The following is a 12,986-nucleotide window of genomic DNA, read 5'->3' on the forward strand; positions in this document are numbered from 1 at the left end:
ATTTTCAGAATTAAGTGATAAAATGCATAAAAAATTCTTAGTTCATGGCCCTGGACTAATTAAGCATTAAACAATTTATATTATAATTACTATCATCAGTGTTGAATATGCTACCCTTTTATTTCCAGTTGTTCCAGAGAATTAAATCAATTATTTAATAAATTTTTTAATATCTGCTATATGTCAGGCAGTATTCTAGGATATAGGAGTGAACAAAACATAAAAATCCTTGTCTTTATTGAGCTTCTCTTCCATAGAAAAACCATAAACAATATATTATATAAAAATATATAACATGATAAGTTGAGATAAGTTCAAATGAAAAATAAAGGTTGGAATGGGAAAACAGAGTGTTTGGGCTTGGGGCAATGAGGGATAAAGTATTGTGTTTTTAAGTAGAGCTGTCATTGGAAGGATTCTTAATACTGTGATAATAGAGCAGAAACATGAAGCAGGACTAAGTACAGGAGATTTGGGTAAAGGATAGCTGTTCCAGTTAGAAGGAAGAGGATGTTGATTTCATGGTTTCTGATAAATTTTCTCCCCTAAATTAAGGGTTTTGTTTTGCTTCTTTCAAGATGTTCTCTTTGTCTTTGATTTTCTGCAGTTTGAATATGATATGCCTAGATGTACTTCCCTTTCCTTCTTCTCTCCTTCTCTCCTTCCTTCCTTCCTTCCTTCCTTCCTTCCTTCCTTCCTTCCTTCCTTCCTTCCTTTATCGCTCATTGTTCTTTGACTGTCCTGGATCTGTGATTTGGTGTCTGAATACATTTTGAAAAGTTCTCAGCCATTATACTTCAAAAATGCCCTCTGTTCTATACTTTTCTCTTTTTTAAATATTTTATTTACTTATTCATGAGAGACACAGAGAGGCAGAGACATAGGCAGAGGGATAAGCAGGCTCCCTGCAGGGAACCTGATGTGGGACTTGATCCCAGGATCCTGGGATCATGCCCTGAGCTAAAGGCAGACGCTCAACCACAGAGCCACCCAGGCATCCTGTTCTATACTTTTCTTGCTCTCTTTCTGGTGCTCTGATTCTGTATAAGTTTAGAGTTTAACCTTTTGAAGCTGTGTTGCATATCTTCTACAGTCTTTTCTGTTTGTTTTTTGGTTTCAGTTTTTTTCTTATTGCATTTTAGTTGGGTACTTTTACTGACCTATCTTAAAGTTCATTGATTCTTTCCTTAGCTAGATGCAGTATAATGATGAGCTCTTTTAAGACATTCTTTATTTCTATTGCTGCTTTTTACTTTATTTTCTTTTGATTCTTAGTTTCTATATCTGCTTACATTAACCATCTGTTGCTATTGCATGATAAACTACTTTTTCACTAGAGCCCTTACATATTAATCATAGTTATTTTCAGTTCTCTGTCCAAAATCTGTGTCATATCTGAGTCTGTTTTGGATGCTTTATTTGTCTCTTCAATCTGTTTTTTCTTCTAACCCTTTGGTATGTCTTGAAATTTTTCTTGGAAGCTAGACAGGATGTATTGAGTAATAAGGATTGAGGTAAATTGCCCTTTATTGTAAGAATTTACATTCACCTGACTAGGGTTAATGAGTTCTGTTTAATGTCTGTTCTAATTGTAGGTGCCAAAGATTTCAAATTTCTCTAGTATCATTTTTATCCCCCTTTTCTCGATTTTCATTATCCCTAAGTATGCTCCTCAGAGATACTCTATGTCCTATGGCTCTTTCTGTTGTAGCTCTCTCTTATTATACAGGTCCTTGTTGGTTCAATGAAAAAGTATGGGCCAGAGAAAACATTCTATTATCTTATGATTAAATCTCAGGGTCTATATCTCTAGGCTATATAACCTCATAAAATGTTTCTCCAGAAATATAGCTTCCCTATTCATTATGTAATACAGGAAGATTTGAGGGTACCAGAAGCAGGAGGAAATCCCTTCCTCTAGGTGATATACGGGTTAGTAAAGTCTTTAATCTTGAGTCTTAGGACTTTGTCATGGATAACACTTCGAGTCTATTTTACAGTGATCTCAATTCCTTTCCTCTTCCTGCTAGAACCAAAGGGGAATTTTTCTCAGATTTTCACTGTGAGAATCTGGTGGGGCTATTGGAGGTAAAATGGACAAAAGCATATCTCCCATGTATCCCTTACTCTCATACTCCCCAACACTCAGGCTTTAGCAGTTCATCAAAATTATTATGTGAGTGTTTTTACAGTGTACACCTCTGGTGACTTCTGTTTTAGGTAAGCAGATATCAGCTGGGACTCTGCATTCACCTGTCTCTCTAAATTTCTTGGTAGCAGTTTGCCCTGTGACTTCAGTTCTCTGATGGAGAAACCATTGTTTTTCAGCTTTTTCTTGTTGGAATAATGACTTCCATGTCCAGTTGAAAGTGAAAATGCCTCCAGGATTTATCATTATTATTCATCTTCACCTTAATTCCATTGTGTTCCATTTATATTCTGTGGAATTTATTGAACCTCACTTTGTGACCAAGTGTTGGATTAATTTTGGTAAATGTATTAGTCTCTACTTGCTGGGGGCAATATTCTACAAAGATCAAATAGGCCAAGAACTATTATTGTACTTTTTAGATTTTCTATATCCTTATTCATTTCTGATACTTTTTTTTATTTATTTATATATTTTTTAAAGAGGTAGAGAAGGGTGGCGGGCAGAGTGAGAGGCAGAGAGGAGATCTCAGGCAGGCTCCACATCCAGTGTGGAGCCCAATGAGGGGTTCAGTCTCACAACCCTGAGATCATGACTTGAACCAAAATCAAGACTTGGACTTAACTGAGTGGACTGAGCCCCCACAGTACTCCTCTGATCCTCTTTTTAAACAGCTATTTTGAACAAGGTATATTATCATATGCTACTCTCATATGGGCTTATTTTTCCTTGGTTCAGTCAAGTTTTACTGTATGTATTTTGAAGGTATACTATTGGGTGCATACACACCTTTAGAAACAGTATATTTTCCATTTGCTTCCCTAGTTTCTACAGTAGTTTGCATTCCTACTAATAGGGCACAAGGGTTCCCTTTTCTCCACATCCTTAATGACACTTTTTATTTCTTGTGTTTTTGATACTAATCATTCTGACAGATGTAAAGTAATATCTCATTGTGGTTTTGATTTGCCTTTCCCTGAGGATGAGTGATGTTGAGCATCTTTTCATATGTCTGTTGGCCATTTGTATGTCTTCTTTCAAAAAATGTTTATTCAGGTCCTTTGCCCATGTTTTAATTGGATTATATTAGGGGGTTGGCATTGGGTTTCATCAGTTCTTTATTTATTTTGGATTATAACTCTTTACTGCATATGCCATTTACAAATATCTCCTCCTGTTCAATAGGTTGCCTTTTTGTTTTGTTGATGGATTCTTTCATGTGCAGAAGCTTATTTTGATGTAATCCCAGTAGTTTAATTTTGCTTTTGTTTCCTTTGCCAAAGGGGACATATCTAGAAAAATGTTTTTACAGATTATGTCAAGGAAATTGTTGCCTGTGTTTTTTTTCTAGGAATTTTATGGTTTCAGGTCTCACATTTAGGCCTTTAATCTATTTTGAGTTTATTTTTATGCATGATGTAAGAAAATGGTCCAGTTTTAATTCTTTTGCATGTAGCTGTCCAGTTTTTCCAAGCCTTTTTTTGAAGAGTCTGTCTTTCTCCCATTATATACTATTAATTTTTATTAATGTTTCTTACCTCAAAGTCTGCTTAGGCTAATATTAATAAAACTATGCCAACTTTTGTTTTGTTTTGTTTTGTTTCTCCCATTATATACTCTTAATTTTTATTAATGTTTCTTACCTCAAAGTCTGCTTAGGCTAATATTAATAAAACTATGCCAACTTTTGTTTTGATATCAAATGATGTACCCTTTTCCATCTTTCTCTTTTCACTCTTCTTATTTTTAAGATGACTCCTATAAAAATCATATTTTTATGCAGGTTCATACTCTTTAATTTTAATTTGAAAATCTAATCCTTTACATTTACAGATATATTTAGAATTATTTCTGCATGTTACTATTTGCTCATTGAGTTACTTATTTTATGTTTTTTTATGCCATTCTTTCTTTAATTTAGGTGAGTCCATTATTTTATTATTATTTTGTATCCCCCCACTATTAGCATACTAGTTATACCTTCTTTTACTATTTAGTTACTGGTTACTTTAGATTACAAGAATTTAAGAATTTTTAACTTTTTCCAATCTAAATGTTGATTTTTGCTTTACCACATACAAATAAAATAAACATTAGGATGTTTGAATACTTTAGCTCTATATGCCACTCTTTTATCTTTTCTGTAATATTGTCATCATTTTATTTCTTGTGATGATTAGTTTTATGTGTTGTCTAGCCTAGACTATAGTATCCACCAGTTTAGTCAACACTAAGTATTGCTGGGAAGGTGTTTTGTAGAGTAATTAACATCTAGAATCAGTTATCTGAAGTAAGGGGGATTATCCTCCATAATCTGGGGGAGATTTAACTAATCAAAGACCTTAAGAGCAGAAAATGGGGTTTCCCTAAGGAAAAAGGAAATTCTGCCTGTGGACTGCAGCTTTAGCTACTGCATAAGAGTTTCCAGACTGCTGGTCTGCCCTACAAATATCAGACTTTCCAGGCCCCCTTGTGCCCTTGTGAGCCAATTATCTGCAACAAATTTCCCCTCTATTTCTTGCCTTTTCTCAATGTGTGTGTGTGTGTGTGTGTGTGTGTGTATTTTCTATCTATCATCTATCTATATCTATCTGGGAATTGTCTGAATTGGTTCTGTATTTTCTGGAATTGCTTCTCAAATCTGATTATATTGAAAGAAACTAATAATTTTATTTCTGTAATAAAGACAATGCTGGTAGTCCATGGTGTGATAATAGATATGCACAAAATGTTGTCATTGACTACTCCAAATAAAATATTTATAAAAGGCAAGGTTTTTGTTGTCCATGCATTTGATATCTTAGAAAAAATTTTTCCAACTAACCAGTATCATGAGATTGGCTGGTTCTTCACTGCATTGGAGAAAGTGATGAAAGGAAAGGATGATTTTGTAGGCAACTTATTTGTCACTGAGTTTTGTACTCTGTCCCATTACCAAGTGATCCAAAAAGCTGCTAGTTTTGAGTGGGGCCAGAGCAAGAGGAGGCTCTGACACTTCACTAGGTGATCCAGCAGATTTGATAGTACTTGAAGTGTCAGTGGCATTGAGAGATGGTATTTGGAAACTTTGGCAGGCCCATGTAGGTTGAAGCCAATCCCTGCCTCTCCCTGTGGCTAAATACTTTCCTTTTGAAAAAAAGTTTTGGCCTCTTCTGAGACTTACTGGAAACTGGACACTTAACAACAAGCCATGAAGTTACCACGCAACCTGATCTGAGGTAACCTCACTCCTAAATTCTCTGGTTTACAGTCCAGCCTCTCACATCAGTACTCCACTAGACCTCATTTTCCAGTATGAAGAGACTTACTGGTTCAATTTCTACAAAGAATTTAATTTTATCTTTTTCTAGAGATGGAATGGTTATAATTGCCTAATTGCCTGGCTAAGCCTTAGAATGCAGGTTGGGGTCTGAATGTCTCAGCCTTTTGTATATGAATTTTCAACCAATTTCACTTATTTCAGCACTCTTCTTCACCTGTTTTCTCAGGGATTCTGATAACTTGAGTTCCACTGGAAATTATTGACAATTCTTAGCCTTTAACTTTTTCTGCTCTCTGACTTCTTATGACTACTCCACCTATTTGTTTTCTGAAAATCATTTCAATCTAATGCTCTTGTCTCATCTACCACTGCCTTTGTCCTGGCTAATTTTTTTCATTCTTTTCTATTTTAGTAAGGTTGAAACAGAAGAGAAGATAAATGCATGGAGCCAGTCTAAATTATTTAACAATGTTTCTGTATTGGCTTTTTAAAATGAGATTCTAATGCCATTGGTAAAGTTTGGGACAATTTTTTTATGATAAGATAATAGGAAAGTAAGATAAATTAAAAGACTATTAGATTTTGTGACTAGCACAGGCATCAATAATATCAAAGAGGAAAATCAAAAGAAAAGAATTTTTTATTTTATTAGTTATTTGGAATGAGCAACATAGTAAGAAAACAATCTGGGTCTTTTTCTTTGTGTTTTATAACATTTGGACAAAATTTTCTCTTGGAGTTAAGGCGGTTTGGCTCTTTCAGAATGAAAGCCTGACGCTTGCCTTCACAATCAATTCCTATTTCTTTCAATTTGGATCTGATAAATCTTTACTGCAAATGGCAAATGAGGTCAAAAGACATCTCAGGAGACATATCTTCAGTCTTCTACCAGATGCTCTTTGACACTCAGGGACCTGGTGAAAATGGTCAAGAGGGAGACAGTGAGGAAAGGGTAATCACTTGCTAAAAGTTGTCTGGCTTTTTGGTTTAAAATATTGGTGATATATCAGGTCCGTGTCAGTTATAAGTCTCCAGAAGTCTAAAAGAATAAATAGCCATCAAGATAGAAGCCTAAATTCAGAGTCTACTTCTAGCCTGCAGGATAGTTTCTATCTATTATAAATTTCTGTAACTTACAGAAATTTCTAAGACCGGTCCAATTAAGAGGCATGATCAGGTAATACAGAAATAGCAGCAATGATAAATGTTGCAGTAAAAAAATTAAAAATCGCAATATCCCAATAAGTTGAAATTACAGGAATAATCTAAAAACGACAACGTGTGTTGTCTTTTACATTTTCAAAATTCAAGTTAATAATATCTACCATTTATTAAGAATAAAAGGTATTGTGCTAATCCAAGGTATTATGCTAAGCATGAACATTAGACATCTCTTTTAATCATAGTAATCTACTCAACAATTATTTTTTGAACATTTTCTATGGACCAAGCTCTATCCTTTGTGCTTAAGATATATCAGTGGAGAAAACAGATTAATATCTTGGCCTTGCCCAGGCCTAGAGATGAGTATCAATCTTCTTATTCCCAGTTTTGGGGCGGAGAGACAAAGTAAGATATATTCTGTAAATCAAAATCTCCGAGCAAGTGAAGTGGCAGTAAACAGGTTCAATCCATTTTCTCAGTATTATGCAAGTTAAATTTTAACAAAACAAAATAATTACATAAAGGAAAGAAGCAGTGTACAACACTTGTGAAATAGACAAATATAATTGACAGCAAACTGAACGTGTGTCAGTCATCTAATGAGATTGCCAAAGATACGCAGGGATGACATAATGGTCTAAAGCACGAGCTTTGAGATTAGACAAACTTGGTTTCAAATCTTGGTGCCCCCATTACCTAGCTGTGAGAATTTAAATATATGTTATGCTTTTGTGGCCTCAATTTATTCAACTGTGAAATAAATATATACCTTCCAAATCAGGGTGAAGATTAAATAAGTTAATATGTAATATAATTAGCATGTTCTAAGCATATTATATGTGTACAATAAATGGCAGCTATTAAGCCTATGTGACACTAGCATATGCATATTATTGAGAAAAAAATGAGTCTTAGGGATCCCTGGGTGGCGCAGCGGTTTAGCGCCTGCCTTTGGCCCAGGGCGCGATCCTGGAGACCCGGGATCGAATCCCACGTCGGGCTCCCGGTGCATGGAGCCTGCTTCTCCTTCTTCCTGTGTCTCTGCCTCTCTCTCTCTGTGTGTGACTATCATAAATAAATAAAAAATTTAAAAAAAGGAGTCTTAAAGTTCCTTTTCTATATATTGCTAATATATATCCAGGTTTTTCATTTAGTTTCAAAATTCACAACTGAAAAAGTCTTAAGATAAATTTGGGTTACCTAACTGAAAGACTATGACATTGAAGGAATTCAATTCCAATTATCAATTCATTAAATATGCAATAATAATATTCAGGCACTGTGCTCAGGACTATCACATGAGAAATACTGTTGAAAGAGCAAAAAGCCTGGAGGCTTTTTGTGAGTGGACATAATAAATGCCATTTAACAACAGTGGGAGCAGTCAATGTAAAATATTTACTCCTTTCCATCCTAGGAGCAATAATTAGGTATAAGGCATTAAAACCACAAGCAAGCAGACAATAGAAGGTTGAATTTATATTAGTTAAATTATCTCAGTATGAAAGATAAACCCCAGGAACACATCCTATACAACTTCTCAGAAGGGCAAGGGAATTAAAGCATCAGACATATGGTAGGCACAATTATAAGACCTTTCCTAGATCTGAGGTGCTATGGTTCTAATGAAACAATTGAAATTTATACATGTGACCAAGTTTGGCATTTTGAGTAGGAGATTCTCGTGGCTATTGCTTCATATTATCATAGCATGCTCTACTTACGCATAACCATAGTGTTCAGTTCTCCTCAAAAGCAGATGCTGAAATGGAGTTAGGAATGCAGGAGGTTTATCATGGAATAAAGTAAAGATCAAGGAGGAGGAAGAAGGATTTAACAGGCCAAGCTATTATCAGCAATGAAAACCTACAAACTGTGGAAATAAAAGAGGAGAAAAACGAAAAAATGGGCAGGGAGAGTTTCATATAGTGAAGATCTGATCAAATCCTCAAACATCAAGGAGAGGTCTACAGCAAACATTACAAGAATTTCCATGGATTGAAAGGGGGTCAAAGCTAAAGCTCTCCTCCATGTCCAAGGAGCTCCCATGACTCACATTACAATTACCTTCTCATGACCAAAGTTCTTAGGGTTCAGCACTCATTTTTCACAACAAAGCCTCTAATGGAATTGAGTGGTATCTTCTTTTCAAATATACTTACACGTCCTATCCACTCCCATGTATAGAAAGAGAGCTCTAGCTTTAAGTGTTAACCTGGAGTTCCATACTCTATGATGTGTGAACTCTAAACCCGCTATGAAATTCCCTTTTATTACACTGAAAAAACCCTACTATTTTCCCTAAAAGTCATTAAATCATTAAAAATTATCAAAGTTTCAGTATGGTTCAAACTCTTTAAAATCATCTGTTCCTTTTTAATTCAGATGACAGCTCAGTCTAAATTGTTAGACAAACAACAAACAAAAAACACTCATAGACTGTAGCTGAATGCAGATTTGTTTGCCTGATTCTAGCTTTCTTTTTTGTTATTTTAGCCTATACTCATGGCTGCGGAGGTCAACTTCATCTGACTTTATCTTCATACTTAAGTTTTTGTGTGTATGTTACATCCCTAGACTAATTTATAGAAGCCATCTGCTAAGTTCTGACTGATACTAAAAAATTAATGATTTAAAAATAAAATAACTAACTTCAAGTCTCAATGTGAAATTTCTAGTGCTCCTCATAGACTGAATATCAACAGAAATAAGTGACAGAAATTATGTTAATGACTACCTGTTGTATTCCTGCCCTGCTTTACACTTGGAGCATCAAAAAAACAATGGAATTTAGTAGATAGGCCATCTCACAGATGATGCTTATTTGTCAGCCAGACTGTTATATATCTATTATGTTAGAAAAAAAATATTAAAAACTCTTTTTCTATTGATCAAATGTCATTGAGAGAGTTTTTATTCATCAGAAAAGAAAGAACACCTTATTTCTTTTTGTAAAGTGTATTTAAAAAGAAATTCTGTGACAAATTTCAGGGAAACTAAAGAAAATAAAGAGGGAAATATTCCTTCTACACAGAGGCAACTTAGTTACTTCTGAACTAAAGGCAGTTTAATAGGAGACACTGAAATATATAGTTTTTTTTTAAAGATTTTATTTATTTATTCAGGAGAGACACACAGAGAGAGAGAGAGAGAGAGAGGCAGAGACACAGGCAGAGGGAGAAACAGGCTCCAGGCAGAGAGTCTAACATGGGACTTGATCGTGCGTCACCAGGATCAGGCCCTGGGCTGAAGGTGGCGCTAAACCACTGAGCCACCTGGGTTACCCATATATTTTTTATCTGCTAAATTAGGTGTATTTCTCAAACAAAAGTATCCAGATCATAGTGATTCCAAAGCCAGTATTAGTCTCCATCGACTATCTTCAAAGTTTGAATACTGTAAGAAAAATTGGATATTAGCCTACAAGTATGCTGTTAAAGTAGCATCAGATAACTGGAACAGAAATTGTTACTTGGAACTGGGTGTCATAATACATACCCTAAAACATGTCTTTGTCATGAGACCTAGCAGTGAGCAGAAACTAAGGATGTCAGTGTACGATGAAGAAAGGGAGGGCAGGGATCCCTGGGTGGCACAGCGGTTTAGGGCCTGCCTTTGGCCCAGGGCGCGATCCTGGAGATCTGGGATCGAATCTCACATCAGGCTCCTGGTGCAAGGAGCCTGCTTCTCCCTCTGCCTGTGTCTCTGCCTCTCTTTCTCTCTGTGTGACTATCATAAAAAATTTTTTAAAAAAAGGGAAGGAAAGGGAGGGCAGCAGCAGTTTAGCGTCACCTTCAGCCCAGGGCCTGATCCTGGAGACCTGGGATCGAGTCTCATGTCAGGCTCCCTGCATGGACCCTGATTCTCCCTCTGTGTCTCTGCTTCTCTCTCTTTCTCTCATGAATAAATAAATAAATAATCTTTTAAAAAAAAAAGGGAGACTAATTTTTGGATGATGGTTAAAAAACAATACTTGCTAAGTTGTGACAGAAAAGTTAGCAGACTTACCGGCAGTAACACAGAAAATTGAAAGAGATCATGGATCTGGCTAAAGAGATTTCTAGGCAGATGCTTTTTTTTAAAAAAATTTTTATTTATTTACGATAGTCACAAAGAGAGAGAGAGAGGCAGAGACACAGGCAGAGGGAGAAGCGGGCTCCATGCACCGGGAGCCCGACGTGGGATTCGATCCAAGGTCTCCAGGATCGCGCCCTGGGCCAAAGGCAGGCGCTAAACTGCTGTGCCACCCAGGGATCCCTAGGCAGATGTTTTAATGTGCCAAATCCATTCTCTAGCTATCTATGATTAGACATGTGGAGAGAAAGATATCCCAAAGAAGGGACTGTTCATAGTTTAAGCAAAATATACAGGTTAGACAAATGAACTGGGCTCAAAATACTTTTTTTTCTTATCCCTAGTCCCTTCAGGTCTCAAATTTAGAAATGGCCTAAAACACTATCAATAAAGCATGGCTTCAGGATAAAGATCTCAAGATTGTGGATAAAAGACTATTGAGACATCTGAGAGATTTAAATCATGCCTATTTGGGCTTCTAAGAATACTAAAGACAAGCCTCTTAGACATCTGTGATAGAGAAGAAGAGATTCTCTAAAGAGAGAGAGAGTCTCTAAAAATATTCAGAGTATGAATGACAGACATATTAGATTCCAGACAAAGTTTTTAAGAATTGCAAAGATACTGTCCCATGAAACCCTCAGTGTGACCCAGAGAGGGGCTTATTTTGAAGTTACTTGTGTGGCCTTGGTCCAGCAGAGACTAACCCAATAAAGTTCAAAATAAATCCAAGTATTTTATGAATACTGCATTGGGAGAAACACCAACAATTAAAACTAAAATGAATTAGAAACATTTTTAAGTGGGAAGAGCCCCCAGAATCCTCCTGGTCTTATAGGAGGTAGCTGTCTGAGAATATCACTCAGGTGCAAATTCAGCTGTAGTTTCTGTGAGAAAGGAAGCATGACTCAGAGGGCAGGCAAAGCCTAGAGATTGGAGCCAAAAGCAGTGGCAAAGGAGGACATCCAGAGAGCACGATGGGGGCCAACTCAAAGAACTGGCAAAATGTGCTCAGCTGGATTTCAAAACTGCAAGGACCGGACCAGTGACTGCTGTGTTTGTTTTCATCTATTCCTTTCGGAATTGAAGTACTTACTTTTGTTATGCTATCCATGTGTCACCTTTGTATGCTCCTTGTATCTATATTTGAAGGGATGTGTAATCCATCTCTTTAGTTCACAGATTCTTCCTAGCAAGGAGACACATACTTGGGTGGCTACACCTGAAAACCTCACCCAAGGAGCTTCATGTTTGCCTAGATTTTACTTAATTAACACAATCCTGGATTTTGGGCTTATGTCAAATTGGATGAGATCTGGGGGGACAGGGTGAGTGCATTATTTACGTGAGAAAGAATGTAAATTATTTTTTCCTACAGAATGAAGTGGCAAATGGCTACAAATTCCTTGCTACCTCTCCCACTGAGTGGTGAACTTTCATTCCTTTTTCACATGAATCTAAAATGGCTATAATGACTTTTTTGAATAACAAATTATAGAAGAAATGATGTTCTGGATGTTTTGGAGCTAGATGTCTCTCAACTTCCACCTTGGCCTGTTGGAATGCATGCTCTTAGGGGACTTCCTCTCAGACCCATCATGATAAGAGAAGCCCAAGTCACATGGAGCGGCCTGGTCAACATGCCTTGTTTGAGCTGCCATTAAATAGCCAGCATTAACTGCCAGCTGTGTGAAAGAAATTCCTTGGATGTCCAGCATTGTGGGTCCTTCAGATGACTCAAGCCATGACTTCCATTTGATAGCATCCACATAGAAAATTCCAAATGAATATCTCCCATTTGATCCCAGTCAACCCAGAAGGCTATGATGATAATAATAAATTGTTTTAAGTCACTGAATTTGGGGTTTGCTTGTTATACAGTGGTAGATAGAATATAGAAACATGAAGGGAATTATAAATCATTGAGTTGGTTTTTTAAGGAAAATCTTTAAAAACATGGGGCAGTGGGAAAACTGATAAGAAAAGATTGGAAACTTGTATAACTCTATGTCCTTCTGTTTACAAATAAAGCATATAGTGAAAATATAGTGAAATTCATAGGTTCTGAGACACCATTGATTAGAAAATGTTCCTTTCTTTTATATATCACAAAAAAGGAAATCATGCTTTAAACTGTGACATAATGCTTCCTTTTGAATTAGAATTTCATGTTATGCTCATAAAAAGATTTTATACTGATTTGGGTATCAATTCTTTAACCATGTATCACTTTTATGATATAGAAAATGGAAATCTAAGCAAAATAAATTATTTAACTTTTTTTCTAAAACATATGTATGTTAACTCCTACATTTTAGAATCACTTTCCAAATCAAA

The sequence above is a fragment of the Vulpes vulpes genome, chromosome 13 (assembly GCF_048418805.1).
Source record: "Vulpes vulpes isolate BD-2025 chromosome 13, VulVul3, whole genome shotgun sequence".
Classification (NCBI taxonomy): Eukaryota; Metazoa; Chordata; class Mammalia; order Carnivora; family Canidae; genus Vulpes; species Vulpes vulpes.